This window comes from Oratosquilla oratoria, chromosome 31, assembly GCF_046742065.1.
Source record: "Oratosquilla oratoria isolate Oo_2021 chromosome 31, ASM4674206v1, whole genome shotgun sequence".
Taxonomy (NCBI): Eukaryota; Metazoa; Arthropoda; class Malacostraca; order Stomatopoda; family Squillidae; genus Oratosquilla; species Oratosquilla oratoria.
In genome coordinates, this window is record NC_134807.1 from 38112638 (window position 1) to 38118782 (window position 6145).

The window sequence follows — 6145 nt, forward strand, 5'->3', positions numbered from 1 at the left end:
ATAGTCAACATGCATTTCCAACAATCTATACAACCTTACCAATCCGGACTGATCCATTGTGGTGAGTTGCAAAGGATGTAACGTCAGCCAAAGGTTAGACTGAAAGTCCTACAGTGGGTCTTCAATGCTGAACACCTTCACTTACACCTTTCCCACAACACAAGGAGAGAGCTAGATATTTTCTTTGGTAAAACGTAGAGATGAGATATCCAATTGCATTTAATAAATTTATTGCCTACACATAAATCTCCTAAATCATAGCGAGACATGTTTGAACCCTGTTAGTGTCAAGGTTTTCAGGCTATATAGAAATGTCTCGAGAATCCTTAACTGGATATACAAACTACCTCGTTATAACTAAAATATTCTAGTTTTTATTGTTAAGAGGTGAGGCTTTAACAATGAACGCGTTTAATTTTTATTTTTAGCCCTCAAATTGGCTATCTTGGAATTGCCAATAGTTTAGAATTAGCTTGTGCCCAGAGCGCAAGGTATATTTGTTCCTAGTCGTACCATGTTGGGGCTAAGAACTTTGTTGTTCTTCAATAGGCATGAAAACACAAGTAAATCCTATGTTCGTAACTAGAATGAGGTATACAAGTTTCAAAGTGCAGTCAGAGAGTTACAATAATCTCTTTTCATCCAAACGCACACTACTGCCTTTCTTGACTATGATTACACGGTTAAATTGACATATAGAGATAACGCATAACACAAGTGTTTAGTGCTGAGCTGTACCAGTGTTCTCACATCTGAAAATCTATTATTTTCTTTTTTATCTTGGTTAGGAGAATTGTACTTTAACTGAGATAAGTGTTGGGTTTACAGCAAATCATAACCACTTTAGAAGGGAAGCCTGAGAAAGCAAGTAATACTGATATCAATTATTTCCTTCAATGTATTTAATTACTATAATGACATCGAAAATTAGGGAAATGGTTTGGCCTAAGCTTGAAAAAAAATCATACAGACATCAATAACATACCAAACAACTCTAAAGGTTTTTTTCCTTTACTTTATACAATCGACTTGAATCCTCCCAAACGAAAGCTGCAAAGGTTGCTATCGGGTCAGAAGATTGAGGTAAATTCAAACTCGGAGTTGCAGAAAGCTTTGAAAAATGTCGCAGGTCCCTCGAAACCATTCGTCTGACAATCATGGCTGTCAATACTTCCTCAATACCTTCGGGCCGAAGGACACACCAACGGCTCCAGCGCCAGATATTGAATCCAAACCTTCGCTCCAGGATGCATGTGATTACATCGGAGGTTGGTTCAACTTTGTCCTCATAGGTGTACTTATATCTAGGTGCAGATGTAAGTAAAGGTGTAGTTATAGGTGTAAGTTAAAGTTTAGGTGCTGGTGTATATGCAAGTCTAGGTCTAGATCTAGGTCTAGGTCTAGATCTAGGTATAGGTAAAGGTATAGGAACTGCATAGGTGTAGGTACTGTATAGGTGTAGGTATAGGTATAGGTATAGGTATAGGTATAGGTATAGGTATAGGTATAGGTATAGGTATAGGTATAGGTATAGGTATAGGTATAACTGTAGGCATAGGTGTAGGTATAGGTACAGGCAAAGGTACAGGTATAGGTATTTGTATATGTATAGGTATAGGTATAGGTATAGGTATAGGTATAGGTATAGGTATAGGTATAGGTATAGGTATAGGTATAGGTGTAGGTATAGGTATAGGTATAGGTATGGATATAGGTATGGGTATAGGTATAGGTAAAGGTATAGGTATAGGTATAGGTATAGGTATAGGTATAGGTATAGGTATAGGTATTGGTATAGGTATAGGTATAGGTATAGGTATAGGTATAGGTACAGGTATAAGTATAGGTATAGGTATAAGAATAGTTATAGGTATAGGTTTAGATATAGGTATAGGTATATGTATATGTATAGGTATAGATATAGGTATAGGTATAGGTATAGGTATAGGTATAGGTATAGGTATAGGTATAGGTATAGGTATAGGTATAGGTATAGGTATAGGTATACGTATACGTATACATATACTTATATATATATAGATATATGCATAGGTACAGGTATAATTATAGTTGTAGGTATAGGTATAGGTATAGGTATAGGTATAGGTATAGGTATAGGTATAGGTATAGGTATAGGTATAGGTATAGGTATAGGTATAGGTATAGATATAGGTATAGATATAGGTATAGGTATAGGTATACGTATACGTATACATATACTTATATATATATAGATATATGCATAGGTACAGGTATAATTATAGTTGTAGGTATAGGTATAGGTATAGGTATAGGTATAGGTATAGGTATAGGTATAGGTATAGGTATAGGTATAGGTATAGGTATAGGTATAGGTATAGGTATAGGTATAGGTATAGGTATAGGTATAGGTATAGGTATAGGTATAGGTATACGCATAGGTAAAGTATATGTATAGGTATATGCATAGGTATAGTTATGATTATAGGTATAGGTATATGTATATGTATATGTATATGTATATGTATATGTATATGTATATGTATATGTATATGTACATGTATATGTATATGTATAGGTATAGGTATAGGCATAGGTATAGGCATAGGCATAGGCATAGGTATAGGTATAGGTATAGGTATAGGTATAGGTAGAGGTATAGGTATAGGTATAGGTATAGGTATAGGTATATGTATAGGTATAGGTATAGGTAAAGGTATAGGTGTAGGTGTAGGTGTAGGTGTAGGTGTTTGGTGTAGGTGTAGGTGTAGGTGTAGGTGTAGGTGTAGGTGTAGGTGTAGGTGTAGGTGTAGGTGTAGGTGTAGGTGTAGGTGTAGGTGTAGGTGTAGGTGTAGGCGTAGGCGTAGGAGTAGGCGTAGTTGTATTTGTATTTGTGTTTGTAGTTGTAGTTGTAGTTGTAGTTGTAGTTGTAGTTGCAGTTGCAGTTGCAGTTGCAGTTGCAGTTGTAGTTGTAGGTGTAGGTGTAGGTGTAGGTGTAGGAGTAGGTGTAGGTGTAGGTGTAGGTGTAGGTGTAGGTGTAGGTGTAGGTGTAGGTGTAGGTGTAGGTGTAGGTGTAGGTGTAGGTGTAGGTGTAGGTGTAGGTGTAGGTTTAAGTGTAGGTGTAGGTGCAGGTGCATGTGCAGGTGCAGGTCCAGGAATAGGCATAGGAGTAGGAGTAGGCGTAGGCTTCGGCGTAGGCGTCGGCGTAGGCGTAGGCGTCGGCGTCGGCGTCGGCGTCGGCGTCGGCGTCGGCGTCGGTGTCGGTGTCGGTGTCAGCGTAGGTGTAGGTAAAGGTATTGTGCACATCTATTATGCGTAAGTCTTCTGTCTTCTATTCTTTCTTTCTCTCTAATATCTATCCTTTCCCTATCATTGACAACCAGTCTCGCCCCTCCTCCGCAAAAATAAATGAATAAATAGACAAACAAAAAATAAACGAAGAGTAGCCCAGGAATCCCTTGAGCAAGAAGAGAACAATCATTACTTTGTTTAACGATGGAGAGTTTCTAAAGCTTTTACGTAATCTGAGCAAAGGTTTCCAATAGGGTTTCCAAGTTTGCGGAAGAAAACAATTGGGTGGTGTGGACAACCCAATTTCCTGTTTGTGACCCTCCTTAAGACAATGGAAAAGTTTCTTTGTACGAGTTGATATTTAAACGGAATGTTGGACTTTCTCTTCGCCTTCACAATTGATTCCTGTCTTCTACAAAAATAGTATATAAAGTTTCTTGGTAACATGTTAGCTTTAGATGTTCTCGAAGGAAAAGGTACTGCTGTAATGTCATAAAAAAATATGATTTTTTTTTTTTATGTTTAGTTACATATAACTAAAACTTCAGAAAGATTTTGTAATGCTATTTCTTGGTTGTGTACCTAAAGAATGCATGACTTTTATCATCTAGATAAGCAACATGTACAAGCAGAAAATAATGATAAAATACCAAATAATGCCGTAAAAATGTGAATTTTTTTTATCTTGTCAACATAGATTGTAGACAATCCCAAAACTTATTTTATTTTGACCTGAACCCCTTCCAACGTCTCTTCCATCCCATCTGTTGACAAAGCTAACATTCGTATGCATCTGAAAGGGACCATGCTTCCTGAGTTCACGTGTTCTAAACTCGCACTAAGTATGCATTTGGGTCTCAACATCCTTCCCAATGGGCCTACGAAAAGGTCTTGCTGTTAGTCGTGTGTCATTTGTTTCTGTTGGTAAACGTTATAAGAGACTGTTTCGAGGCTGTAAAAAAAAAAAAAAAATCTTATCCTCAGGGGTCTGTGATATCATGTAAGTCAGTTCTGTAAAATTAAAAAGTCAAAGATTATCTCAAAAGAATTAGATTAATCACGAATTAGGGTGATTAATTTCCAAGAGTTACATTAATGTGAAAAAGTTTCAATTCAGACAACACAATGGTGTTCTGTTAATGAAAGCATGTGGTGCAATATTCGCCCTCACTCATTCCCATTCCCATTCTCATTCTCATTCTCATTCTCATTCTCATTCTCATTCTCATTCTCATTCTCATTCCAAATATCACAAATAAATCATACGAAAATCGACTAAAACATATGAATCTGTTTTCCCTAAAAAGCGTAGACTCAGAGGTGACTTGATACAGGTCTTTAAAATTCTAAAGGGAATTGACAACATCAAAAGTGACCAAATTTTCACACTGAATGAGAATCAGACAAGAAACAATGATTTCAAGCTGTCCGGAAATTAATTCAATTTGGAAGTGGGTAGAAACAACTTCGCCAACCGTGTAGTTAATGGATGGAATAAATTTCCTGCACAGGTAGTGCAATGTAGTTCAGTTCGAAGCTTTAAGAATCATTTAGATAAACATCTAAACAAGATACTGTGATGATTATAATTTATTTTATATTATTTGTTTTTGTTTTGTTATCATTTGTCTATTTGATTCTCATTTATCATTAGTTATATATCAATTTATTATTATTTACTATTTACCTGTTTGTTTATTATTTAACTATACCTTTGCATTTATTTATGTATTTCATTTGTTATTTACATTATTATAATCTTTACTTATTAATTTATTATTATGATTATTTTTTACATCCGACCTAGATATGAACCAAAAGGTCTCCTGTCGGCATGCTCCGCCTTTGTAATCCTTTGTAATTTTGTTCTCATTCTCACTCTTACTCTCAATCTCATTCTTTCACTCTCACTCTCACTCTCTCCCTAACTACTATTAATCTCACTTTTTCACTCTCACTCTCACTCTCGCTCTCGCTCTCACTCTCACTCTCACCCTCCCTCTCCCTCTCACTCTTACTCTTACTCTTACTCTCACTCTCACTCTCACTCTCACTTTCACTCTCACTCTCACTCTCACTCTCACTCTCTCACTATTTCGCTCACATTATCACACCTCACTCTCAACCTCATTCTTTCACTCTCTCACTCTCACGCTCTCCCTGCCTTGCAAAGGCTCGATGTCCTGTTATCTGGTACCTGAACTCAAAATCTGACAGTGACCCTTAAGTGTGATTATTGCAATTTCTCCCTTTCCTTTCTGCGCTGCTGGTGATGAAATCGAAAGCGTCCGGATCTAACATCTTTCTAGTTGCGTGTTCGATTCCAACATTTCTCTCCGATTCCTATATAGCAGAGTTTCGTATCGGCCCTAACCACCCAAACGCATAGGGCAAATGCAACGACTTCGGCACAAATACTCAGCGCGTCCTGGCGTATGCTACTCATCTTCCCTCTCTCGCTCTCACAATCATTCTATTCTCTTCATTCGTTCTCTCTTACAACTGTTCCTTACACTTTCTCTTCCCATCTATAATTAGTCCATCCATATCTCTCTCTCTCTCTCTCTCTCTCTCTCTCTCTCTCTCTCTCTCTCTCTCTCTCTCTCTCTCTCTCTCTCTCTCTCTCTCTCTCTCTCTCTCTCTCTCTCTCTCTCTCTCTCTCTCTCTGTCTCTTTCTCCCTCTCTCTCTTTCTCTATCTATCTCTCTCTCCCTCTCGCTCTCGCTCTCCCTTCTCTCTCTCACGCTCTCCCCCTCTCTCTATCTCTCTCTCTCTCTCTCTGTCTCTCTCTCTCTCTCTCTCTCTCTCTCTCTCTCTCTCTTCTCTCTCTCTCCCTCTCTCTCTCTATTTCTCTCTCTCTCTCTCTCTCTCTCTCT